Source organism: Dreissena polymorpha, chromosome 5, assembly GCF_020536995.1.
Source record: "Dreissena polymorpha isolate Duluth1 chromosome 5, UMN_Dpol_1.0, whole genome shotgun sequence".
Classification (NCBI taxonomy): Eukaryota; Metazoa; Mollusca; class Bivalvia; order Myida; family Dreissenidae; genus Dreissena; species Dreissena polymorpha.
In genome coordinates this window covers 17,599,790-17,626,054 of record NC_068359.1, presented here as the reverse complement: position 1 = coordinate 17,626,054, position 26,265 = coordinate 17,599,790, and the positions used below count along the sequence as shown (strand labels likewise).

Genomic DNA, 26,265 nt, shown 5'->3' with positions numbered 1-26,265 from the left:
TTTCAAAATCTGTATTAGTCTGTGCTTCATTAATGGATTATTAGATAATGATGGAACTAGTGGTTGTATTGGTAAATTCATGTTCGTAGTGAACAAAACAATACATGAGTATTATTTTGACTCTCTTTTTTTCCAGGCTTAATGACACCATCAACCGTAATGCCACTATAGTTATTTATATTGAATGAAAAATATTGTAATATATTTTCTAAATTTGAATGCATATATATATATTTATATGTATGTGTTAATATCACGTGATTTTACGTGTCCAATTACTAGTCTATAGTTTAGTTTGCTGATGATAGCATAACGCAAAGTGTTCGTGTTACCAGTCAACAGCTTCCCGATTCATGTACCGTTGACTGCGATATTTAACGAATATATTATCTAATTTAATTTACAACAGTCTCACTGCATCTGAGTATATATATATATATATATATATATATATATATATATATATATATATATATATATATATATATATATATATATATATATATATATATATATATATATATATATATATAACTATATATATATATATATATATATATATCGAGTGCACGTGCAGCTTATTCAGAATTGACTTTAGATAAATACATTCTTCAATAAATAATGTTCCTTAATAATGTTTTTTGCTCGTTTGTTCTTAAATATTGAATTGGTTATTAAATAAATATTGCTAGGTACTTGGATATTGGTATATGTAAACTAAGCAGAAAACATCGGTTTTCACTCATAAATGCTTATCTGATATTCGCACGAAAATTCAGCTGACAAGAAGATTCTCCTAAAGACTTTTCGAATACCATGAATGATGCGCAGTTCAGTGCCTTAACTATGTTCGTCGGAACGCGCCATTTAATGTGTTGGATAATCCTGCCATGAAGAAACTGCCATTTTTCTTTCCGTTGAAGTACTTCACACCCGAAAATCTAGACGGAACACAAATGAACAAACGCCTGCCATCGACTTAAATTACACAAAAAATACAAATAACGTCTGGGCGACTGGAATTCGATTATCGGCAATTATGTTGTTAAAATGTTATACACCGAATTACACCTGTTTTTATTTCAACACAAATGCTATTTTAGTTTGAGCATTCTAGTTCATTCACTTCGTTGAAATCAGGACAACTTTTGTGCTATGGTTATTTTTTACGGTCATTTATGTTTTCTTGCTAATTATTAAATAGTTCATGCTTTACTATTTTAATTTAACGTGCAACATCTTCAAAGACTACTCAAACAAATGTTTGTGATCATCATTCAGGTAAACTCAGCATCTCTATATCTATATATTTCAAACCCAAAGATACTGATGAGCAACAAATAGCATAATACCCGATCAGACTGTGATTTACATGCAGGCTGTTCTGGCATTATGCTGGATGCATATCGCATCTTGCCTTTGCTTCTGAGTGGGAAAGGGAAATTGTCAAGGGAAAGCTTGGCTTGACACATTTGTCTAAGATGTATTCCAGTCCAAATCATTTCTAATCATAAATCTTTCCTATAGTTTCATCCAGTACCATAATTTAATTATATAAATTGTGCCCGCCCATATTGAAACAAGAGCTGTCTCCATAGGATGACATATGCCCCCAATAAAAGCGTTGATAGAATTTATTGAAATGCACTAAGTGACCCTGTGACCTAGTTTTTGACCCGGCATGACCCATATTCGAACTTGACCTAGATATTGTCTAGATACAACTTCTGACCAAGTTTGGTAAAGATCGGATGAAAACTATTTGAATTAGAGAGCGGACACGAAAAGTGTGGCAGACTGACAGACTGACGGACAGAGCGAAAACCACAGTCAATACAATTAACTGTTTAAAGAGTTTTATTATCAAAAATGACAGTATAATTCGAAATTGCGAAATGGACATTTTAGACAGCAGAAGCCCTGCATCAAGAAACCGACTTAAATGTATTGACATAATTATTAATGATTATTACACATGTACAAAAAATGGAAAATGAAGATAAACAACACAACACTGAACAATAAAAACTAAACAATAACAAATCACAACCTTCTCACAAAGTATTCTAAAGAAAAATTATTTCAACCCGGAAATAGTAAAAAAACAATACAATTTCTCAATAGAAAATTCCAGAAGTATATATGGTAATGCAAATTGCTATTAAAACAAATGTTTTCAGAAACTGACAGTTAAGTATGACAGTGACTGAAGTGTGTCAATCAATATTTACACACAAAAAATAATATTAATTTTAATACTGGTTTAAAACGATGAAGTACCTTAAAACAACATAATACATGTCAGATATCAAATGCATGATGCAACTGACTCTCTTATAAAAGCACAAAGCAAATATTAGAATTTAGAAACTTTCAATGACAAATATTTAAAGTAATTATATGACAACTCAGAATTTAAATACAAATGTCTACAAACTGGCAACAAACATATATAAATCAATGAACAGGCACTGTTAAATGTAAATATGAACAAAAACGACCTGTTAATGCCCCGATTAAAACGATCTGAATTAAAATGCAGAACACATTTATGTTAATCGGAAAAACACTATTGACATAGAATTACTCACATTGGAGAGTTTTCAGGTGTGAATGCGCAATAACATATCATGAATGTAAAAATACGATGTCATGTTTTCTGCTCATATTCCATTCGAGCTAGCATTTTCTTGTAAGGTTTTAATTTTCAACTTTTCCTTTTGAATTTCAATTATTTTATCCACATTCCGACCAGCAGCATGGGATTTATACCAGTCTTTAATACATCAGGTTAAACACTTTTTGGATAGTCTTGTTTTAAACAGTTGTTTATGTCTAAAAGAAGAATAATTTATTGATTTAAAAAATAGTACAATTTTTGTGTTCTTCTATAAAAGGAAACAAACAGACACATCAGGGTTGGTGGAAAGCCTTTCTCAAATGTGTTTGATAGAAGGAAATATCTGATATGTAAATTATGTTTCCTTTCATTAAATTATATGTCTCACATGCATTGACATTATTTTCATTTTATATAGAATGTACATGTTAATTCAATTTAAAGGGGCCTTTTCACAGATTTTGGCATGTTTTAAAGTTTGTCATTAAATGCTTTATATTGATAAATGTAAACATTGGATCTAAATAGCTCCAGTAAAAATCAAGAATAAAATTAAACTAGAGCTGTCAGAGGACTATTCGAGTGCTTGACAGTATAACGTCAGCCATAATGGAGAGGGAGGGGGGGGGGGTAATAATGTAGGTGTGTGATTATTTAATAGATGATCTTTCAAAAATAAGAAAACAAAAAAAAATTGGGGGGGGGGGGGCGTGGGGGATGGTTTGGGTGGAGTGCATTGTGGTATGTCAGGTAAGTGTTGTTTTGTGAAACTTTAACAGATTTATCAATAATATGCATATTCTAAGTATAAAAGGGGCCATAATTTTATCAAAATGCTTGATACAGTTGTCTGCTCTTCTTTATAGGATGGGGTCATGTTGGTAAACAAGAATGCAAAATATGAAAGCAATATGTCAAGGGACACATGAAATATTTGGGGTAGTACGCAAACTTTAACATAGATTTATCAATAATATGTATATTCTCAGTATAAACGGGGCAATAATTCTGTCAAATTGCTTGATACAGTTGTCTGCTCTTGTATCTAGGTTGGGGTCATGATGGTAAACAAGTATGCAAACTATGAAAGCAATATGTCAAGGGACACAGGAAATATTTGGGGTAGTACGCAAACTTTAACATAGATTTATCAATAATATGCATATTCTAAGTATAAAAGGGGCCATAATTAGTACAAAAAGCTTGACAGAGTTGTGTGCTCTTGTTTATAGGTTGGGGTCATGTTGGTTAACAAGTATGCAAAATATGAAAGCAATTTGTGTAAGGACATTGAAAATATTTAGGGTAGTACGCAAACTTTAACAATTCCTGCATATTCTAAGTTGAAAAGGGGCCATAATTATTACAAAATGCTTCATAGAGTTGTCTGCTCTTATTTATAGGTTGGGGTCATGTTGGTAAACAAGTATGCAAAATATGAAAGCAATATGTCAAAGGACAATGAAAATATTTGGGGTAGTAAGCAAACTTTGACATTTGCACGCAAACGCCAACGGGAACGCAAACGCCTGGATGAGTAGGATAGCTCCACTACATATATTTCATATATAAAAGTCAAGCTAAAAAGGGAAAAAAAGTAGCCCGCTGCAGGGCTCGAACCAGTGACCCCCAGGGTCCTTGAGTGAAAACCAATTAGACCGCTCCGCCATCCTGCCAAGTATCTATACGAGACGTATTTTATACGGGCAAGAGCCCGCGAAGGGGGCGTTGACCGTTCATACATATGGTAATTTAGACATAAAATTACATAAGAATACCATTATACCACATAGGGATGCGTCTAAAAAAAAATTGCCACGCGACATATATTTTCGCGATGCTATTTATGACATTGAACAAATCAAAAACACTTTGGACAAATGCTAAATCACATGTAAATACATACCCCAGGAAAAATGATATCAGAGACATCATAATTGTGTAGCGAATCGCACTAAATATTATCGAATTATTTGTTTTTCTTTGCAACCATTCCAGAATTTAGTCATTTACTCAATTATCTCCCCTGAATACTCATCTTCAGTGGGTATAAGCCGAAGACGAATTATGGAGGTTTCGGCGAAACACCAGTTCGGCGAATTGATTATAAATAGTAGGTGTTAAACCGGTTCGGCGAAATGATTTATAGTTGATCACGCCTTTACATAACTACTTAATAGGTGTGAATAGATCGATGTACGGCATTGCTATCACATCCAAATTGTATATTTTAATTAGCGATATTGTTTCACACTTATTATAAAGAACGCTTGGCTCAAGTGAGGCTGTCAAATTTCAACACCTGAAAACAGCTCACAGTTTGGTATCTAGTGATGAATGTCATATTATGCTGACTTCTATAAATGGTCGACATGGTCACTTATGTTCGTTCTAGCAATCATGGCGAATGAATATCCTTGTATAAAATGCATGAAAAATGTGACTCGGCGTATGCACGCCGTAAGTTGTGACGGTTGTGGTCGGTGGCAACATCGTTAATGCGACACCGGTATTACATCTGAGCAGTACCGCTTGATGTCAAGTGGACAACTGACCATGGAGTGGTCTTGTGTGGATTGTAATTTGGACAGTGAGGTTCGTCAATTGGCGACATGTTAACAGCCAGTCTAAATGAACATACTCATCCCGCAGATCCAGGGGCATATAAAAAATCTAATATCAGAACAACTGATGCCATCCACGACGACGATTGTTAAAAGCTATGCTCTCATGTATATTGAATTGTCTGTGTTGTATCATTTGCAAATTGATTGCCTTAGTACATGTGTATGTGTAAATGCATATAAATATTGTGTATTCCAAGTGTTTCATGTGTTGTCATGTCGTTGCATATATAATGGTGAATTGCATAAGTAAATAAGGTAATTATGACTATTTTTTATGTATAATCACTTGCAAGTAAATTTGTGAATATGAACATGTTGAACAATCGTTAAAAGGTATTTCAAAAACATATTACACTGCACACTGTTTTTCCTTTGTTTTATTCACACGATTAAATACTCATGCATACTGTTTAATTGCTCCTCGTGCGCTGATTTGAGCAATCAACTACAATAGTAATTGACCTGCTGATGGGCAACACAATAGTGTTTGCTAACACTTCGCCGACAATTTGAATGTGATAGTAATGCTGTACATCGATCTATTCACACCTATTAAGTAGTTATGTAAAGGCGTGATCAACCATAAATCATTTCGCCGAACCGGTTTAACACCTACTATTTATAATCAATTCGCCGAACTGGTGTTTCGCCGAAACCTCCAGTAACCGCCGAAGACTGGTTCACTACATATAGTGACAGTCTTTACTAAACACAATTTACGTGACCATAACCCGTCTTAAATATATTGCCGAATCTCAGATTTCTGTCCAATTTATTTGATTTGATCTTTTCGATATTTTATTGTTATTAGTATCCTGACAAATCACAAACGCTTGTTAAAAAATTATTTGTTTTAAACATTATAGTTTGCATCTCTATTCTTCCAGTATTCTCGCGGTTTTTCAATAACGACACCCTACTGTTTATTTGTCAGAATTCGTGAAGCATTTTCCATTCGCTCTCAGAAAGAAGTTTTACGTGTGATCATGAGTAATATTCTGTTAAGTTGTCGTTGTTATCCATCAGAAACACATTTATTCACAAAATTTAAAGATATTCCGATCTAACTTTTTAGTCTTTTAGCTTTTATCTGTAACATATTTACACCTTGTCTGCTCGCACTTTACCGATATCCGGAAAGGTTACATATCACTATAATAAGTTTAGGCCTAAAACCACAAAATCCGATACCGTTGGATTTTCGTACCACACTTATACGTAAAAAATCTTCCAGATTTGAAATCAACAAAAAAACAAGACATTTATAAACTGTCTGCATTATTGATCAAATTTTAAGATATTTGTTGGTTTTTCGTTTTTAGAAGCTGTTCTGCCAAGGCAAGAGCTGGGCATCACACAATCCATTCTATCCAGCATAACTGACAGTTTTGGTTAACAGAAATCAACAAAGGAGGGATTCCTGAACTATCAAAATTTCCAAGCTATACACACAGTAATTATCTGTGGTGATCTTTATTGGTTCTGTTGGTTTACTTGGATGGAACATGTGTGAACTTTTATAGAACTTTAAAAAGTCTATATCTGTCTATTTATAAACCAAAATCAGCTATGGTATAATAAGATCAGATGTGCAAACAATGTCAAAGGGTTGTCATATTAACAATTTGAAGGCAATTATGCTGAAAAAATATGAAAGTTCCCATGCAAATTTAGTCTGTATATCGACAAGTGTCTGCCAATAAATGTCAAACTTACTAGTAATACAAAACTTACCATAAGTATTTAAAAGCACTAAGTACCTGTTGTGATCATTTTTAGTAAGATAGTGTAATTCTAAACAGTAGCAAATAGCTTGTTTAGTAAATGCATAATGCAATTAATATGATTTCCTTTCTATTATGTAATTAATAAATTGGTTGCTTCTTGTTAATCCATGATAAATGTTTTATGGCTAGTACAAAACCAGCATTGTTAATTTTGTAAAAGGTAATAAAATAATACCACTTTGTAATTTCATATACGTAAATATTCTTGTACTGTAGGTTGATGACAGTGTTTTAGTATTACTTGTTTTGTAACTATTTATGTGCAAATAAATGATGTGAAGTGTTTTGTATCTCCACACAATACCACATACCTTTTTATATATGTACTGTGTTATTTGAATGTTTAAATAAAAAAATATGGATGATATAACATGATGCATTCTAATATTTGCATTCAAATTGTAACTATAGAGCTAAGTGCATGCAGTTTAGACTGTGATTTAAGAATTGCTACAAAATGGCTAGTATTTTAGTGGCGACAAAATTTAAACTATTCAACAATAGTTTTCGAAAGAAAATTTATATAGAAACCTGCAAGATACCTGTATTTATTAAATATTTTAATTGCAAAACAAGTATGTTGTTATGCTGTTACACATAATTATACATTGATAATAAATAAGAAGACAATTAGCGGTGTTAACGTTTCCCAACAGTAGAAACCATTCTTCTGATGAAGTCAGTGATATACAGACGAAAGCTCCAGGTAAGGCCTTCAATACGTAGTGTGTGTTATTTGACGGTCTAAAACTTATGGGATAAAAAAAATCCTGTCAAATTTGTCAATCAAAATTGATTTGACACATCACATGATTTTGATTATGTTAAATCAGTGTACTGTATGCTAAATGCAACTGCTTTATAGCAAGCTGTCAAGTTGAATTGAGACATTTGATGAAACAAACTGTTTCCTGGGTAGGACCAGTACTTAGTGTCTATATGACGTACCATGACGTCATAAGTCTACAAGACCTACTAGGTAGAACGAGAAATGTACTTCGACGTACAATTTTCACCCACCATGAGTGTTAGCCAATCAGAAGACACCTTACATCTGTTGCTTTAAGAGGTATTTGACATTGAACATTATTATTATTATTATTTATACCAAATTATGCGACTATCGACCGCTAACTCATAGATATTGTGCGTATTTATTAAACATTATTATTATTATAATTTATACCAAATTATGCAACTATCGTCCGCTAACTTATATATATTGTGCGTATTTATTGACCTGATTGCGGAATTAATCTCTGACTTATGCAAGTTATGGTTATCACAAAATACGACCAATGGGGAGGTAATTATACATTATTTATCCCGATAATGTTTGGTAACTGTTTGGTTACCGTTGGGAATTTCCTACACAGTAATGCGCTGGACGGTCGTGATACTTCGCCCCGCATGATCAATAAATACTCACAATATGCTGAATAATTTTAATTTTAAAAAGGTAACAATTGAATCTTCTTCAAATTTGTATATAATCTATTTCAATGCATTAAATACTTGAAACTTCTATGTTGTTTTTTTTGCCATTCTGATATTTTTATTCATTTTGTCCTCAATTAAAAAAGAGATTTTAAACATTTGTTCTGAATAAATCTGAAGGAAAAGCGCTCAAGAGACAAGTCTTTTGATTGGCTGTTCAGAAAATGTGTAAGTCGAAGTACAAACATGAATGTCAAAGTACAAATAGTACTTTGACATACAATTATGTACTTCGAAGTGTATTTTATATTTGTATGTCGACGTACAATGATTGTACTTCGATGTACATTTCTCTTTTTACCTTGTAGGTCTTCTTGACTTTCAACCCAAATGGTACGCCATAGTATGTCTTAAGGTTTATCTAAAGAATGCGGGATCAATACAGAGACCTCCTAGTGACTAAGCCAGTTACCAGACATCCCATCCACTATACCACAGCCACCGAACCTGCTTTAAATTCCTGTGGCTGGAAAACAAAAAAAATTAAGATTGATTTTTTTGATGCATTACTTAATTATTGCAACAATTATAATATTTTGAACACAATCATGTCAATATATTTATAAAAAATACATGGTTATCAAAAAAACTTAAAAAGCTTTTGCCTGTAAATTAGGTAGCACCTATAATCATATTACTTTATATAAGCAATATAAGTGATATAAGTGATCTAAGTGTTCCTTCCTTAGATCACATGTTTCTTTTATCCTGTTTTTAACTCGACTAATATTCTCACCACATGCACAGTTGTATATGTATATATTTAAGTCTTAAGGGCTTAAGGTGTTAGGTTTTGCACCTTTTTTTGTCACTGTTGATAGGATTTTCCTGAGTGGATTGAGTAACTCGGGAAACCTATCAATCTATTTCTTTTTAACCCCCCACGCATGGCCATAATGTATCAGTATTGAACATAGCCATTATTATAAAAGAAGAAGAAGAAAAGAAGAAGAAGCAATTTTCGTAGTTTCACAAAATTAAACAACAACAGATTTCTCCAAATTATTCAATCGTTTCGCGTTGCAATGCTTTATAATTTCAGGTTTTTAAATCGTCAATAGATGCATAAAATGGCTATATTCGACCATGGTAAATGTTCAGTATTACTGTTTCCTCACAAATATCATAACTAAAACGAAAATTTGCGAATCTGAAACAACTTTTTTCAATTTTGTCAATTTACCAAAATGTAAAAAGATCCCTTTAACTCTTCAGTGGCTGAATACAGTCCGATATAGCGGATAGCTAAGCACTCCGAGTCTAATTTCAATTAATACATCATGCATTCGGTAATTATACCATTAAATCTCGAAAGACACATGTCTTTCCTATTGAAACATGCCAGCGGTTTTAAATTTCCGAAAAATATTATTTGTTTACAGCGCGAATTTCATGGTACACTGATTCAGCCATTACCGGATCGCTTAGGTCTTTATCGGATTACATGTGTATCGTATTATTTCTTGAAATTTGACACAGCATTTATAACAAATAATTGAAATATATGTACATTTCCAGAAAGGAAATTCATTTTTGCGTTTAATAAGACCAAATTCATGGAAATCGCTGCACAATTGATGAAGTAATTGCTGTTCAAAGCGATGCATTCTATATTCGGGTCATTTTGAGTTAAATCTATATATAGATTTGATAGCGGAAAATACGTTTTCAGAGAAATCAATTTTTGGTTATAATTTGATAGTTTTTCATTAAAAATGATGTTTTTACTTATTAATATTATAGCCACACGCTTACCACATGGACAACTTCAATTGAGTTTATATTTATTTTGAGACAATCCCCACATTCCTGAATATGGGTCATCACATGTCCGTTATTCACAAAATCCTGAGTTGCAGCTTTCATGCTTATTTTATATGGTACGCATCAATTTGGTTTCTGAGCATTCTTTCTTTTGTAAAGGACACATAATACTAAAATATTACATCAATGAACATTATGTTTACCAAATAAAATCTGCAAAATTCAAGAAACCATTCGTCTGCACTTTTCCTGTTGTCACAAAAACGGTGCGTACATAACGTGACTTTGTTTTGCTTTCGAAAATAGAAACAGTTGTAAACATTGACACACATAAACAAAAACATGAATCGACTTAACAATGATAGGCTTTATGTATTCAATTAATAGAAAACTATAAATCTTAATATAAATGAATGTATTTTGCAAAAAAAGTTCAACCTATCCGCTACTCACTAAAATCCGCTATACACCAATCGACTGTATATCCTACCGTAACCCGAATTCGACGACAGCTAAATTCGACGATGTTCTATTTGTATTGATTAAATGGATGATTATTGTCTTGGAATCATTTCAAAGTAATACAACCGAGTTTAAAATTATTATTTTGTGCCATTAAACTTTTCATTATTTCTTTCGTTATTTTCTAAATATTGCTTCATGTAACCGTTACATCCTCGAACTTGGGTCACACTGGGATAATGGAAAAGACGCTTCTACTGAATTCCCCTCTTCTCCCCGTTTCCCATAAATTAAACAATCACAATCATTGGCATCATTATCATGATATCATGTTCATCAATGCTAACCATATATCGTATTTAATCGTAATGATGCAAAAGGGCAAATACAAATAACAAAAACTACCTGAACGTGTTCAATGTATGCCTGCCTGTCTGTCAACAACATCCGTGTCATTCCCAGCATGCAGAAAGACCACCCGGCAACAATGACAATCCAAAAGTGACTGTTCCATAATTCCTGAAGAATTGTGAGTAAATTGCATAGTAAATACACCCAGAATGACGTCGATCCAAGCAGAAAACCGCATAAACTAACCCTTGCAGGTGACGTCTCCATGGACAGCGCCATCTTGTTTCCTACATAACCGAACTTTCATGTCGCTATTGTCTAAAAACACAACATTACTTGCCGGCTTTTATTAATCAATTGACAGTGTAAGTGTGCCCATTTTGCGTCGTTTAGAGTTTACTTGCGTCTACATGCTTGCTTTTCATTACGGGCTGAAATAATGTAAATTAAGTTTGAAATTAGAGTTAAAACATTATAACGAATCTGACATATTTGTCAGCCGGAATAGCTCAGTTGGGAGAGCGTTAGACTGAAGGTATATACATGCTGAAATCTAAAGGCCCCCGGTTCAATCCCGGGTTCCGGCACGAACGGAACACTGTTCGGCGGCTGACAGTTTTTGTGAAACCTTAGATAATGCCCGAAAATCAACATCCTACAAGAGGCAATCCCTTTCATATTTAAATTACGCGAAATGCGCTTTGCAAACGTTGTATGTAATGCAGGCCCGTACCCAGGCCATGGGCCCAGGGGCCCGGCCCCCCCAGCTGGCTGTCGAACTATGATTTTTTTTAAATAATCGGCCCACTGCAATTTTTTCTCTCGTGCAAGGGCCCACAGTACACTTTCCCTCAAAACAAAAGAGCAGCTATGTTTTATTGTCCCTGATAAACAAGGGGATTAACGCTCGCCAATCGAGATAAGCCTCTAGGCAATGTTTTTTTATCGCCTTGTACACACATCCCCGATCAGTCCTCCATTGTGATCATGAATGCTTCATCTATCGATGGTTGATGTAACATGTATTTTGATAAGTGCAGCGAATGGAAGCAACTGCTACAGGAGGTCGTAGACTATGGTCTGATAATTGCCGACTCAAGCTTTTTTCCTTCTTTGAGAAAGCCCTATACGTATTTTTCCCTTCTAAAAGTTTAATTTGTTTTTTTTAAACCTTTTATTGGGAATTTTTAAGTCCCAATATATACTTTATGCATTGAGAATAGGGCCCTGACTTTGAACCGGAACAAAAACACTGACAAAGGTATTAAAACTGAGTATTTATAATTTTTGAAAGGAAATCACTGAAAAAGACTACGATGAGATAGTTAACATGTTTGTTTAAAAGAAAAACAGATTCATAAATTTGCCGAGCAACAGATAAGAATTTGGCAGAATTCAGTATTTAAAATAATTGAGTACCGAGAATTGAGTAATATCAACCTATTAATGGCTCATTGGTAAAAAAATGAAAATTGAAACAACAAATCGATCACATTATATAAGTTAACCTGATCCAGTGTAGAAAAATATTGTATAATTAAATTATCTCTTTCCTTGAATTTGTTTGAAACAGTAAAATATGTTAAATTGATTATTTAAGACTTTCATTATTTCCCCCCAAAATTAGGCAATTCGCGCAATTTTTTTCCTCAAAAATGGCAAGGTCTTTCCCAAAAAATCAGATTAAAAAAACCTGTGACGTTATTGATTTGTGAAAAAAAAATGGTGGAAGCAATACGAGAGTTGATGTGGATAATCGTCAGTTTAAACCTGTAAATTTCGGAAATCTAAAGCATTTAATATTGTTGTGAATTCACACCAATGTTTAAGGCTTAAGACTTCCGAAATGTGCTGATTTACTTGTTATATTCCATTAATTCATATCACAAAATACGTTTTTTATAAGCATTACAATTCACCTTGCAAAGTGCCAAATAAAAAAAAAGTATATATATAGGGAGGGGGGACCCCTCCCAAACCCTCCCCGGTTGGGCCCCCCCAGTAAAAAAATCCTGGGTACGGCCCTGATGTAATGTGTGTCTAATCAATGTGTTCAGCATAGGCACACATGGCCTAAAGGTTTTGTGTCATATTTGTATAAACATAGTTACACTTATCTTATTGTTTTCTTGATATTTTATTAGAAAGTTATGGCACGTGTGCACAACACTTTTTTCCTCATCGATGTATATACACCCATTAGGTTCCATGTTGAAATCGTATATATCAAAGGAGATAGAATACAAATTTACATAATGTAAAATCCAAACAAAAGGCAATAGCTCTTATTTACATGTAAGAAGGTGTATGGTTATGGTTCTTGTGCATGGCATTGCTCTTCATTAATGGCTATACACACATGGAGTTTCGTGTTGATATCACACATAGTGTCTGAGATATAGCCCTGAAAAGTTTGAGATAAACGGATGAGCTGAAGGACAGCCGGACGGACTGACTGACGAACAGACGGACAACGCCAATTCTAAATCCCCCCCCCCTTTGGCGGGGGATAAAAAATAATCCTGGACCGAAATTGACAGTGCTAGTGTGCTCATTTTGCGTCGTTAAGAGTTTAGTTGCGTCTACATGCTTGCTTTTCATTACGGGCTGAAATAATGTAAATTAAGTTTGAAATTAGAGTTAAAACATTATAACGAATCTGACATATTTGTCAGCCGGAATAGCTCAGTTGGGAGAGCGTTAGACTGAAGGTATATACATGCTGAAATCTAAAGGCCCCCGGTTCAATCCCGGGTTCCGGCACGAACGGAACACTGTTCGGCGGCTGACAGTTTTTTGTGAAACCTTAGAAAATGCCCGAAAATCAACATCCTACAAGGGGCAATCACTTTCATATTTAAATTACGCGAAATGCGCTATGCAAACGTTGTATGTAATGTGTGTCTAATCAATGTGTTCAGCATAGGCACACATGGCCTAAAGGTTTTGTGTCATATTTGTATAAACATAGTTACACTAATCTTATTGTTTTCTTGATATTTTATTAGAAAGTTATGGCACGTGTGCACAACACTTTTATTCCTCATCGATGTATATACACCCATTAGGTTCCATGTTGAAATCGTATATATCAAAGGAGATAGAATACAAATTTACACAATGTAAAATCCAAACAAAAGGCAATAGCTCTTATTTACATGTAAGAAGGTGTATGGTTATGGTTCTTGTGCATGGCATTACTCCTCATTAATGGCTATACACACATGGAGTTTCGTGTTGATATCACACATAGTGTCTGAGATATAGCCCTGAAAAGTTTGCGATAAACGGATGAGCTGAAGGACAGCCGGACGGACTGACTGACGAACAGACGGACAACGCCAATTCTAAATTCCTCCCCCTTTGGCGGGGGATAAAAAACAATCCTGGACCGAAATTGACAGTGCTAGTGTGCTCATTTTGCGTCGTTAAGAGTTTACTTGCGTCTACATGCTTGCTTTTCATTACGGGCTGAAATAATGTAAATTAAGTTTGAAATTAGAGTTAAAACATTATAACGAATCTGACATATTTGTCAGCCGGAATAGCTCAGTTGGGAGAGCGTTAGACTGAAGGTATATACATGCTGAAATCTAAAGGCCCCCGGTTCAATCCCAGGTTCCGGCACGAACGGAACACTGTTCGGCGGCTGATAGTTTTTGTGAAACCTTAGACAATGCCCGAAAATCAACATCCTACAAGGGGCAATCCCTTTCATATTTAAATTACGCGAAATGCGCTATACAAACGTTGTATGTAATGTGTGTCTAATCAATGTGTTCAGCATAGACACACATGGCCTAAACGTTTTGTGTCATATTTGTATAAACATAGTTACACTAATCTTATTGTTTTCTTGATATTTTATTAGAAAGTTATGGCACGTGTGCACAACACTTTTATTCCTCATCGATGTATATACACCCATTAGGTTCCATGTTGAAATCGTATATATCAAAGGAGATAGAATACAAATTTACATAATGTAAAATCCAAACAAAAGGCAATAGCTCTTATTTACATGAGAGAAGGTGTATGGTTATGGTTCTTGTGCATGGCATTGCTCCTCATTAATGGCTATACACATATGGAGTTTCGTGTTGATATCATACATAGTGTCTGAGATATAGCCCTGAAAAGTTTGCGATAAACGGATGAGCTGAAGGACAGCCGGACGGACTGACTGACGAACAGACGGACAACGCCAATTCTAAATCCCTCCCCCTTTGGCGGGGGATAAAAAATAATTCTGGACCGAAATTGACAGTGCTAGTGTGCTCATTTTGCGTCGTTAAGAGTTTACTTGCGTCTACATGCTTGCTTTTCATTACGGGCTGAAATAATGTAAATTAAGTTTGAAATTGGAGTTAAAACATTATAACGAATCTGACATATTTGTCAGCCGGAATAGCTCAGTTGGGAGAGCGTTAGACTGAAGGTATATACATGCTGAAATCTAAAGGCCCCCGGTTCAATCCCGGGTTCCGGCACGAACGGAACACTGTTCGGCGGCTGACAGTTTTTGTGAAACCTTAGAAAAATCCCCGAAAATCAACATCCTACAAGGGGAAATCCCTTTCATATTTAAATTACGCGAAATGCGCTATGCAAACGTTGTATGTAATGTGTGTCTAATCAATGTGTTCAGCATAGGCACACATGGCATAAAGGTTTTGTGTCATATTTGTATAAACATAGTTACACTAATCTTATTGTTTTCTTGATATTTAATTAGAAAGTTATGGCACGTGTGCACAACACTTTTTTTCCTCATCGATGTATATACACCCATTAGGTTCCATGTTGAAATCGTATATATCAAAGGAGATAGAATACAAATTTACATAATGCAAAATCCAAACAAAAGGCAATAGCTCTTATTTACATGTAAGAAGGTGTATGGTTATGGTTCTTGTGCATGGCATTGCTCCTCATTAATGGCTATACACACATGGAGTTTCGTGTTGATATCACACATAGTGTCTGAGATATAGCCCTGAAAAGTTTGCGATAAACGGATGAGCTAAAGGACAGCCGGACGGACTGACTGACGAACAGACGGACAACGCCAATTCTAAATTCCTCCCCTTTGGCGGGGGATAAAAAACAATCCTGGACCGAAATTGACAGTGCTAGTGTGCTCATTTTGCGTCGTTAAGAGTTTACTTGCGTCTACATGCTTGCTTTTCATTACGGGCTGAAATAATGTAAATTAAGTTTGAAATTAGAGTTAAAACATTATAACGAATCTGACATATTTATCAGCCGGAATAGCTCAGTTGGGAGAGCGTTAGACTGAAGGTATATACATGCTGAAATCTAAAGGCCCCCGGTTCAATCCCGGGTTCCGGCACGAACGGAACACTGTTCGTCGGCTGACAGTTTTTGTGAAACCTTAGAAAAGGCCCGAAAATCAACATCCTACAAGGGGCAATCCCTTTCATATTTAAATTACGCGAAATGCGCTATACAAACGTTGTATGTAATGTGTGTCTAATCAATGTGTTCAGCATAGACACACATGGCCTAAACGTTTTGTGTCATATTTGTATAAACATAGTTACACTAATCTTATTGTTTTCTTGATATTTTATTAGAAAGTTATGGCACGTGTGCACAACACTTTTTTTCCTCATCGATGTATATACACCCATTAGGTTCCATGTTGAAATCGTATATATCAAAGGAGATAGAATACAAATTTACATAATGTAAAATCCAAACAAAAGGCAATAGCTCTTATTTTTATGTAAGAAGGTGTATGGTTATGGTTCTTGTGCATGGCATTGCTCCTCACTAATGGCTATACACACATGGAGTTTCGTGTTGATATCACACATAGTGTCTGAGATATAGCCCTGAAAAGTTTGCGATAAACGGATGATCTGAAGGACAGCCGGACGGACTGACTGACGAACAGACGGACAACGCCAATTCTAAATCCCTCCCCCTTTGGCGGGGGATAAAAAATAATCCTGGACCGAAATTGACAGTGCTAGTGTGCTCATTTTGCGTCGTTAAGAGTTTACTTGCGTCTACATGCTTGCTTTTCATTACGGGCTGAAATAATGTAAATTAAGTTTGAAATTAGAGTTAAAACATTATAACGAATCTGACATATTTGTCAGCCGGAATAGCTCAGTTGGGAGAGCGTTAGACTGAAGGTATATACATGCTGAAATCTAAAGGCCCCCGGTTCAATCCCGGGTTCCGGCACGAACGGAACACTGTTCGGCGGCTGAGGGTTTTGTGAAACCTTAGAAAATGCCCGAAAATCAACATCCTACAAGGGGCAATCCCTTTCATATTTAAATTACGCGAAATGCGCTATGCAAACGTTGTATGTAATGTGTGTCTAATCAATGTGTTCAGCATAGGCACACATGGCCTAAAGGTTTTGTGACATATTTGTATAAACATAGTTACACTAATCTTATTGTTTTCTTGATATTTAATTAGAAAGTTATGGCACGTGTGCACAACACTTTTTTTCCTCATCGATGTATATACACCCATTAGGTTCCATGTTGAAATCGTATATATCAAAGGAGATAGAATACAAATTTACATAATGTAAAATCCAAACAAAAGGCAATAGCTCTTATTTACATGTAAGAAGGTGTATGGTTATGGTTCTTGTGCATGGCATTGCTCTTCATTAATGGCTATACACAGATGGAGTTTCGTGTTGATATCACACATAGTGTCTGAGATATAGCCCTGAAAATTTTGCGATAAACGGATGAGCTGAAGGACAGCCGGACGGACTGACTGACGAACAGACTGACAACGCCAATTCTAAGTTCCCTCCCCCTTTGGCGGGGGATAAAAACTAATCCTTGACCGAAATTGACAGTGCTAGTGTGCTCATTTTGCGTCGTTAAGAGTTTACTTGCGTCTACATGCTTGCTTTTCATTACGGGCTGAAATAATGTAAATTAAGCTTGAAATTAGAGTTAAACATTATAACGAATCTTACATATTTGTCAGCCGGAATAGCTCAGTTGGGAGAGCGTTAGACTGAAGGTATATACATGCTGAAATATAAAGGCCCCCGGTTTAATCCCGGGTTCCGGCACGAACGGAACACTGTTCGGCGGCTGACAGTTTTTTGTGAAACCTTAGAAAATGCCCGAAAATCAACATCCTACAAGGGGCAATCCCTTACATATTTAAATTACGCGAAATGCGCTATGCAAACGTTGTATGTAATGTGTGTCTAATCAATGTGTTCAGCATAGGCACACATGGCCTAAAGGTTTTGTGTCATATTTGTATAAACATAGTTACACTAATCTTATTGTTTTCTTGATATTTTATTAGAAAGTTATGGCACGTGTGCACAACACTTTTTTTCCTCATCGATGTATATACACCCATTAGGTTCCATGTTGAAATCGTATATATCAAAGGAGATAGAATACAAATTTACATAATGTAAAATCCAAACAAAAGGCAATAGCTCTTATTTACATGTAAGAAGGTGTTTGGTTATGGTTCTTGTGCATGGCATTACTCCTCATTAATGGCTATACACACATGGAGTTTCGTGTTGATATCACACATAGTGTCTGAGATATAGCCCTGAAAAGTTTGCGATAAACGGATGAGCTGAAGGACAGCCGGACGGACTGACTGACGAACAGACGGACAACGCCAATTCTAAATTTCTCCCCCTTTGGCGGGGGATAAAAAACAATCCTGGACCGAAATTGACAGTGCTAGTGTGCTCATTTTGCGTCGTTAAGAGTTTACTTGCGTCTACATGCTTGCTTTTCATTACGGGCTGAAATAATGTAAATTAAGTTTGAAATTAGAGTTAAAACATTATAACGAATCTGACATATTTGTCAGCCGGAATAGCTCAGTTGGGAGAGCGTTAGACTGAAGGTATATACATGCTGAAATCTAAAGGCCCCCGGTTCAATCCCGGGTTCCGGCACGAACGGAACACTGTTCGGCGGCTGACAGTTTTTGTGAAACCTTAGAAAAATCCCCGAAAATCAACATCCTACAAGGGGAAATCCCTTTCATATTTAAATTACGCGAAATGCGCTATGCAAACGTTGTATGTAATGTGTGTCTAATCAATGTGTTCAGCATAGGCACACATGGCCTAAAGGTTTTGTGTCATATTTGTATAAACTTAGTTACACTAATCTTATTGTTTTCTTGATATTTTATTAGACAGTTATGACACGTGTGCACAACACTTTTTTTCCTCATCGATGTATATACACCCATTAGGTTCCATGTTGAAATCGTATATATCAAAGGAGATAGAATACAAATTTACATAATGTAAAATCCAAACAAAAGGCAATAGCTCTTATTTACATGTAAGAAGGTGTATGGTTATGGTTCTTGTGCATGGCATTGCTCCTCATTAATGGCTATACACACATGGAGTTTCGTGTTGATATCACACATAGTGTCTGAGATATAGCCCTGAAAAGTTTGCGATAAAAGGATGAGCTGAAGGACAGCCGGACGGACTGACTGACGAACAGACGGACAACGCCAATTCTAAATTCCTCCCCTTTGGCGGGGGATAAAAAACAATCCTGGACCGAAATTGACAGTGCTAGTGTGCTCATTTTGCGTCGTTAAGAGTTTACTTGCGTCTACATGCTTGCTTTTCATTACGGGCTGAAATAATGTAAATTAAGTTTGAAATTAGAGTTAAAACATTATAACGAATCTGACATATTTGTCAGCCGGAATAGCTCAGTTGGGAGAGCGTTAGACTGAAGGTATATACATGCTGAAATCTAAAGGCCCCCGGTTCAATCCCGGGTTCCGGCACGAACGGAACACTGTTCGTCGGCTGACAGTTTTTGTGAAACCTTAGAAAATGCCCGAAAATCAACATCCTACAAGAGGCAATCCCTTTCATATTTAAATTACGCGAAATGCGCTATGCAAACGTTGTATGTAATGTGTGTCTAATCAATGTGTTCAGCATAGGCACACATGGCCTAAAGGTTTTGTGTCATATTTGTATGAACATAATTACACTAATCTTATTGTTTTCTTGATATTTTATTAGAAAGTTATGGCACGTGTGCACAACACTTTTTTTCCTCATCGATGTATATACACCCATTAGGTTCCATGTTGAAATCGTATATATCAAAGGAGATAGAATACAAATTTACATAATGTAAAATCCAAACAAAAGGCAATTGCTCTTATTTACATGTACGAAGGTGTATGGTTATGGTTCATGTGCATGGCATTGCTCTTCATTAATGGCTATACACACATGGAGTTTCGTGTTGATATCACACATAGTGTCTGAGATATAGCCCTGAAAAGTTTGCGATAAACGGATGAGCTGAAGGACAGCCGTACGGACTGACTGACGAACAGACGGACAACGCCAATTCTAAATCCCCCCCCCCTTGGCGGGGGATAAAAAATAATCCTGGACCGAAATTGACATTGCTAGTGTGCTCATTTTGCGTCGTTAAGAGTTTACTTGCGTCTACATGCTTGCTATTCATTACGGGCTGAAATAATGTAAATTAAGTTTGAAATTAGAGTTAAAACATTATAACGAATCTGACATATTTGTCAGCCGGAATAGCTCAGTTGGGAGAGCGTTAGACTGAAGGTATATACATGCTGAAATCTAGACGCCCCCGGTGCAATCCCGGGTTCCGGCACGAACGGAACACTGTTCGGCGGCTGACAGTTTTTTGTGAAACCTTAGAAAATGCCCGAAAATCAACATCCTACAAGGGGCAATCCCTTTCATATTTAAATTACGCGAAATGCGCTATGCAAACGTTGTATGAAATGTGTGTCTAATCAATGTGTTCAGCATAGACACACATGGCCTAAAGGTTTTGTGTTATATTTGTATAAACATAGTTACACTAATCTTATTGTTTTCTTGATATTTTATTAGAAAGTTATGGCACGTGTGCACAACACTTTTATTCCTCATCGATGTATATACACCCATTAGGTTCCATTTTGAAATCGTATATATCAAAGGGGATAGAATACAAATTTACATAATGTAAAATCCAAACAAAAGGCAATAGCTCTTATTTACATGAGAGAAGGTGTATGGTTATGGTTCTTGTGCATGGCATTACTCCTCATTAATGGCTATACACACATGGAGTTTCGTGTTGATTTCACACATAGTGTCTGAGATATAGCCCTGAAAAGTTTGCGATAAACGGATGAGCTGAAGGACAGCCGGACGGACTGACTGACGAACAGACGGACAACGCCAATTCTAAATCCCTCCCCCTTTGGCGGGGGATAAAAAATAATCCTGGACCGAAATTGACAGTGCTAGTGTGCTCATTATGCGTCGTTTAGAGTTTACTTGCGTCTACATGCTTGCTTTTCATTACGGGCTGATATAATGTAAATTAAGTTTGAAATTAGAGTTAAAACATTATAACGAATCTGACATATTTGTTAGCCGGAATAGCTCAGTTGGGAGAGCGTTAGACTGTTCGGCGGCTGACAGTTTTTGTGAAACCTTAGAAAAATCCCCGAAAATCAACATCCTACAAGAGACAATCCCTTTCATATTTTAATTACGCGAAATGCGCTATGCAAACGTTGTATGTAATGTGTGTCTAATCAATGTGTTCAGCATAGGCACACATGGCCTAAAGGTTTTGTGTCATATTTGTATAAACATAGTTACACTAATCTTATTGTTTTCTTGATATTTAATTAGAAAGTTATGGCACGTGTGCACAACACTTTTTTTCCTCATCGATGTATATACACCCATTAGGTTCCATGTTGAAATCGTATATATCAAATGAGATAGAATACATACTAATATTTACATAATGAAAATCCAAACAAAAGGCAATTGCTCTTATTTACATGTAAGAAGGTGTATGGTTATGGTTCTTGTGCATGGCATTGCTCTTCATTAATGGCTATACACACATGGAGTTTCGTGTTGATATCACACATAGTGTCTGAGATATAGCCCTGAAAAGTTTGCGATAAACGGATGAGCTGAAGGACAGCCGGACGGACTGACTGACGAACAGACGGACAACGCCAATTCTAAATCCCTCCCCCTTTGGCGGGGGATAAAAAATAATCCTGGACCGAAATTGACAGTGCTAGTGTGCTCATTTTGCGTCGTTAAGAGTTTACTTGCGTCTACATGTTTGCTTTTCATTACGGGCTGAAATAATGTAAATTAAGTTTGAAATTAGAGTTAAAACATTATAACGAATCTGACATATTTGTCAGCCGGAATAGCTCAGTTGGGAGAGCGTTAGACTGAAGGTATATACATGCTGAAATCTAAAGGCCCCCGGTTCAATCCTAGGTTCCGGCACGAAAGGAACACTGTTCGGCGGCTGATAGTTTTTGTGAAACCTTAGAAAATGCCCGAAAATCAACATCCTACAAGGGGCAATCCCTTTCATATTTAAATTACGCGAAATGCGCGATGCAAACGTTGTATGTAATGTGTGTCTAATCAATGTGTTCAGCATAGACACACATGGCCTAAACGTTTTGTGTCATATTTGTATAAACATAGTTACACTAATCTTATTGTTTTCTTGATATTTTATTAGAAAGTTATGGCACGTGTGCACAACACTTTTTTTCCTCATCGATGTATATACACCCATTAGGTTCCATGTTGAAATCGTATATATCAAAGGAGATAGAATACAAATTTACATAAAGTAAAATCCAAACAAATGGCAATAGCTCTTATTTACATGTAAGAAGGTGTATGGTTATAGTTCTTGTGCATGGCATTGCTCCTCATTAATGGCTATACACACATGGAGTTTCGTGTTGATATCACACATAGTGTCTGAGATATAGCCCTGAAAAGTTTGCGATAAACGGATGAGCTGAAGGACAGCCGGACGGACTGACTGACGAACAGACGGACAACGCCAATTCTAAATCCCTCCCCCTTTGGCGGGGGATAAAAAATAATCCTGGACCGAAATTGACAGTGATAGTGTGCTCATTTTGCGTCGTTAAGAGTTTACTTGCGTCTACATGCTTGCTTTTCATTACGGGCTGAAATAATGTAAATTAAGTTTGAAATTAGAGTTAAAACATTATAACGAATCTGACATATTTGTCAGCCGGAATAGCTCAGTTGGGAGAGCGTTAGACTGAAGGTATATACATGCTGAAATCTAAAGGCCCCCGGTTCAATCCCGGGTTCCGGCACGAACGGAACACTGTTCGGCGGCTGACAGTTTTTGTGAAACCTTAGAAAATGCCAGAAAATCAACATCCTACAAGGGGCAATCCCTTTCATATTTAAATTACGCGAAATGCGCTATGCAAACGTTGTATGTAATGTGTGTCTAATCAATGTGTTCAGCATAGGCACACATGGCCTAAAGGTTTTGTGTCATATTTGTATAAACATAGTTACACTCATCTTATTGTTTTCTTGATATTTAATTAGAAAGTTATGGCACGTGTGCACAACACTTTTTTTCCTCATCGATGTATATACACCCATTAGGTTCCATGTTGAAATCGTATATATCAAAGGAGATAGAATACAAATTTACATAATGTAAAATCCAAACAAAAGGCAATAGCTCTTATTTACATGTAAGAAGGTGTATGGTTATGGTTCTTGTGCATGGCATTGCTCCTCATTAATGGCTATACACACATGGAGTTTCGTGTTGATATCACACATAGTGTCTGAGATATAGCCCTGAAAATTGTGCGATAAACGGATGAGCTGAAGGACAGCCGGACGGACTGACTGACGAACAGACTGACAACGCCAATTCTAAGTTCCCCCCCCCTTTGGCTGGGGATAAAAAATAATCCTGAACCGAAATTGACAGTGCTAGTGTGCTCATTTTGCGTCGTTAAGAGTTTACTTGCGTCTACATGCTTGCTTTTCATTATCCATTTTCATAACGAATCTGACATATTTGTCGGCCGGAATAGCTCAGTTGGGAGAGCGTTAGACTGAAGGTATATACATGCTGAAATATAAAGGCCCCCGGTTCAATCCCGGGTTCCGGCACGAACGGAAAACTGTTCGGCGGCTGACAGTTTTTTGTGAAACCTTAGAAAATGCACGAAAATCAACATCCTACAAGGGGCAATCCCTTTCATATTTAAATTACGCTAAATGCGCTATGCAAACGTTGTATGTAATGTGTGTCTAATCAATGTGTTCAGCATAGGCACACATGGCCTAAAGGTTTGGTGTCATATTTGTATAAACATAGTTACACTAATCTTATTGTTTTCTTGATATTTAATTAGAAAGTTATGGCACGTGTGCACAACACTTTTTTTCCTCATCGATGTATATACACACATTAGGTTCCATGTTGAAATCGTATATATCAAAGGAGATAGAATACAAATTTACATAATGTAAAATCCAAACAAAAGGCAATAGCTCTTATTTACATGTAAGAAGGTGTATGGTTATGGTTCTTGTGCATGGCATTGCTCCTCATTAATGGCTATACACACATGGAGTTTCGTATTGATATCACACATAGTGTCTGAGATATAGCCCTGAAGAGTTTGCGATAAACGGATGAGCTGAATGACAGCCGGACGGACTGACTGACGAACAGACGGACAACGCCAATTCTAAATTCCTCTCCCTTTGGCGGGGGATAAAAACAATCCTGGACCGAAATTGACAGTGCTAGTGTGCTCATTTTGCGTCGTTAAGAGTTTACTTGCGTTTACATGCTTGCTTTTCCTTACGGGCTGAAATAATGTAAATTAAGTTTGAAATTAGAGTTAAAACATTATAACGAATCTGACATATTTGTCAGCCGGAATAGCTCAGTTGGGAGAGCGTTAGACTGAAGGTATATACATGCTGAAATCTAAAGGCCCCCGGTTCAATCCCGGGTTCCGGCACGAACGGAACACTGTTCGGCGGCTGACGGTTTTTGTGAAACCTTAGAAAATGCCCGAAAATCAACATCCTACAAGGGGCAATCCCTTTCATATTTAAATTACGCGAAATGCGCTATGCAAACGTTTTATGTAATGTGTGTCTAATCAATGTGTTCAGCATAGGCAAACATGGCCTAAAGGTTTTGTGTCATATTTGTATAAACATAGTTACACTAATCTTATTGTTTTCTTGATATTTTATTAGAAAGTTATGGCACGTGTGCACAACACTTTTATTCCTCATCGATGTATATACACCCATTAGGTTCCATTTTGAAATCGTATATATCAAAGGGGATAGAATACAAATTTACATAATGTAAAATCCAAACAAAAGGCAATAGCTCTTATTTACATGAGAGAAGGTGTATGGTTATGGTTCTTGTGCATGGCATTACTCCTCATTAATGGCTATACACACATGGAGTTTCGTGTTGATTTCACACATAGTGTCTGAGATATAGCCCTGAAAAGTTTGCGATAAACGGATGAGCTGAAGGACAGCCGGACGGACTGACTGACGAACAGACGGACAACGCCAATTCTAAATCCCTCCCCCTTTGGCGGGGGATAAAAAATAATCCTGGACCGAAATTGACAGTGCTAGTGTGCTCATTATGCGTCGTTTAGAGTTTACTTGCGTCTACATGCTTGCTTTTCATTACGGGCTGATATAATGTAAATTAAGTTTGAAATTAGAGTTAAAACATTATAACGAATCCGACATATTTGTTAGCCGGAATAGCTCAGTTGGGAGAGCGTTAGACTGTTCGGCGGCTGACAGTTTTTGTGAAACCTTAGAAAAATCCCCGAAAATCAACATCCTACAAGAGACAATCCCTTTCATATTTTAATTACGCGAAATGCGCTATGCAAACGTTGTATGTAATGTGTGTCTAATCAATGTGTTCAGCATAGGCACACATGGCCTAAAGGTTTTGTGTCATATTTGTATAAACATAGTTACACTAATCTTATTGTTTTCTTGATATTTTATTAGAAAGTTATGGCACGTGTGCACAACACTTTTTTTCCTCATCGATGTATATACACCCATTAGGTTCCATGTTGAAATCGTATATATCAAAGGAGATAGAATACAAATTTACATAATGTAAAATCCAAACAAAAGGCAATAGCTCTTATTTACATGTAAGAAGGTGTATGGTTATGGTTCTTGTGCATGGCATTGCTCCTCATTAATGGCTATACACACATGGAGTTTCGTGTTGAT

At 36.2% G+C, this 26,265-nt stretch overlaps 1 long non-coding RNA gene and 9 other non-coding genes across 10 annotated transcripts in view; all 10 read left to right on the top strand.

Moving 5' to 3' along the window:
* The window catches only part of LOC127882265 (uncharacterized), an 80,157-nt gene that overhangs the window by 10,401 nt on the left and 43,491 nt on the right, over nucleotides 1-26,265 (top strand). The window lies entirely within an intron of this gene.
* On the top strand, nucleotides 11,607-11,695 carry Trnaf-gaa (transfer RNA phenylalanine (anticodon GAA)). Its single transcript is given in 2 exon segments — nucleotides 11,607-11,643; nucleotides 11,660-11,695. It is a non-coding gene; the product is annotated as a tRNA-Phe (tRNA).
* On the top strand, nucleotides 13,783-13,871 carry Trnaf-gaa (transfer RNA phenylalanine (anticodon GAA)). The gene is given in 2 exon segments: nucleotides 13,783-13,819; nucleotides 13,836-13,871. It is a non-coding gene; the product is annotated as a tRNA-Phe (tRNA).
* Nucleotides 15,510-15,598, top strand: Trnaf-gaa (transfer RNA phenylalanine (anticodon GAA)). The gene is given in 2 exon segments: nucleotides 15,510-15,546; nucleotides 15,563-15,598. It is a non-coding gene; the product is annotated as a tRNA-Phe (tRNA).
* Nucleotides 16,373-16,461, top strand: Trnaf-gaa (transfer RNA phenylalanine (anticodon GAA)). The gene is given in 2 exon segments: nucleotides 16,373-16,409; nucleotides 16,426-16,461. It is a non-coding gene; the product is annotated as a tRNA-Phe (tRNA).
* On the top strand, nucleotides 17,236-17,324 carry Trnaf-gaa (transfer RNA phenylalanine (anticodon GAA)). The gene is given in 2 exon segments: nucleotides 17,236-17,272; nucleotides 17,289-17,324. It is a non-coding gene; the product is annotated as a tRNA-Phe (tRNA).
* Nucleotides 18,962-19,050, top strand: Trnaf-gaa (transfer RNA phenylalanine (anticodon GAA)). The gene is given in 2 exon segments: nucleotides 18,962-18,998; nucleotides 19,015-19,050. It is a non-coding gene; the product is annotated as a tRNA-Phe (tRNA).
* On the top strand, nucleotides 19,825-19,913 carry Trnaf-gaa (transfer RNA phenylalanine (anticodon GAA)). The gene is given in 2 exon segments: nucleotides 19,825-19,861; nucleotides 19,878-19,913. It is a non-coding gene; the product is annotated as a tRNA-Phe (tRNA).
* On the top strand, nucleotides 23,215-23,303 carry Trnaf-gaa (transfer RNA phenylalanine (anticodon GAA)). Its single transcript is given in 2 exon segments — nucleotides 23,215-23,251; nucleotides 23,268-23,303. It is a non-coding gene; the product is annotated as a tRNA-Phe (tRNA).
* On the top strand, nucleotides 24,904-24,992 carry Trnaf-gaa (transfer RNA phenylalanine (anticodon GAA)). The gene is given in 2 exon segments: nucleotides 24,904-24,940; nucleotides 24,957-24,992. It is a non-coding gene; the product is annotated as a tRNA-Phe (tRNA).